Source organism: Macrobrachium rosenbergii, chromosome 9 (genome assembly GCF_040412425.1).
Source record: "Macrobrachium rosenbergii isolate ZJJX-2024 chromosome 9, ASM4041242v1, whole genome shotgun sequence".
In the NCBI taxonomy this organism is placed as follows: Eukaryota; Metazoa; Arthropoda; class Malacostraca; order Decapoda; family Palaemonidae; genus Macrobrachium; species Macrobrachium rosenbergii.
In genome coordinates, this window is record NC_089749.1 from 49326053 (window position 1) to 49328552 (window position 2500).

The window sequence follows — 2500 nt, forward strand, 5'->3', positions numbered from 1 at the left end:
AAATATTCCTGCCATTTTCTCTCCTACTGACATGCTCTCATAATCATACAATAAGTTCTAATATATACTTACAACTTTAAACACCTGTCATCTACTTCAGTAACAAGTGGCAATCTACAAGGACCCTCTTTCGCAATAATTATTAGTCAATAGGTAGGCTAACTAATATTTTAACAACAGTATGGTTTCTTCACAAACTTCAATTTAAAATCTGGGGAGACAAAAGTTTCGTCTCTGCACGAGCGCTTCTCCTCGAGTGGAAATTTACCGGGGTCTGTTTCGTCGACAGTTCCACGAAAACATTAAAAGTTTCAGGAACGCTTTTTTCCCTGTCTGACTTACGAGAAAAATGACAGCAATCGGGGCCGCCTTTAACCAACGTAACTACTGAACAGCTGGAAATCACACCTTATTCTGTGAATCGAAATGCAACTAATAATGGAATGGGACACAGAATTTAGGCCACAGGCCAAACGCTAAGACTTACGAGGTCATTCAGCGCTGAAAGGGAAATTGAGGGTAGAAAAGTCTGAAAGGGGTAACAGGAGGAAAACCTCTCAGTTGCACTATGAAACATTTGTTAGGAGAGGGTGAATAACAAGATGGAAGAGAGAGAATATGAATGGGGATACAGTTAAAGGAATGAAAGGGGTTGCAGCTAGGGGCCGAAGGGCCGCTGCAAAAAACCTTAAGTAATGCTTACAGTGCACCGCGTGAGGTGCACTGACGGCACTACCTCCCCTACGGAGATGCAACTAATAAGCTGAAGGAATTGAAAGCACAAGGGAAAGCATACTTACGCCACACGCAGTCCCTCCCCAGTCGCCCCCCTCCCCCCAAAAAAAATAGAAATAAAAAATCCGGATCCTCGAAAAAGTATCTTCAACTCTTTCTTGATCCATGGCCCACGCCTCAAGCTAATTTCAATAGCCTCCGTGAATAAAATATCGAGTTACATTATTGACAAACTCATACACAACCCGATATGGATGAACAGTATAACATCCTCCGTCCAGCTCGCCTAATCGCTCGCTCGCTAAGTCGACTGCAAATAATGACTACTAACGACACAGTGGTTAACTAGTATTGCCAGTCATTATCTTCAGCGACTGGATTATCTGAGTGTCTAGGGAGCCACGTTATTCGAAAAGGATTTCACTACTACTGTATATTTTTCTACCTTTTAAAAGCATAATGCATAGGTCTCTATGCCATGTTTATCATGATGATTATCATTATCAGCTTTATTACCAGTACCTAAATCAGTACACAGTGATATCATCATCATTAGGACCATTATTATTCATGTTACTTTACTCAAAATAGATAACTCTCGTTTACGTTGAATAAAATCACAGAAGGGATATAAGTTCTCTAAAATCACCCTAAGCAATGTGCAGGCACCAACGCTTTCAAGAAAGGTCTGAGTGCTATTCATATTATCAAAATATTCTACCAGAGTACCGATATCTTTGGTAGTGGATGTCACAGCGCACTCAAATCTAAAACATGATGGATAATTATATCAAGTATGAACACGCGCACTCGCGCACGTACACATACAGTATACATATGTATATATAAAAATATATAGTTTACACATTTCCCTTCCCTTAAAGATGCAGAGAGAGAGAGAGAGAGAGAGAGAGAGAGAGAGAGAGAGAAAAGGACGCGAGATAATGAATGATAAGTCACTATCTCTTGTCGGTGGTGGATACATCTAACGTTGGATAGCCACTGTTACGTCATTCGAGTGGATGGGGGTAATGGGATGGGGAAAAGAGGAGGGGGTTATGTATGTATGTATGTATGTATGTATATATGTATACTGTATATATATATGTATATATATATAATATAAATAAATATATGTATATATATATATATATATATATATATATATATATATATATATATATATATATATATATGTATAATTATATATATATATATATATATATATATATATATATATATATATATATATATATATATATATATATATATATATATATATATATATATATATATATATATATATATATATATATATATATATACAAACACGCACGCACGCACGCACGCACACACATATACATAATATACATTCTATATATATTACTATATATATATATAATCTCATCAGATGTATCTACCACCGACAAGAGATAATATAATTAATTATTCTCTCTCTCTCTCTCTCTCTTTCTCTCTCCGCAAGGGAGGAGAAATGAAGAAGAGGGAGAGGAAGAGGCCGACTGGGGATAAACGTGATAAAACACCGACGACACAGATAACGGCGCGTAACCTCGGCTGTGTTTTCGAACCCGCCCTTATCGGCTCTGCTTTGATAACAAAGACTTGCTCGGTTAACGCAGCCTTCTGTACGTCGCTTACACCTATTTGAAATTCGCTCCCTCACGCCCACACACACATTTCCTCCGTCCACTCTAGGAACCATACAATCAGATGTTGACATAGAGAGAGAGAGAGAGAGAGA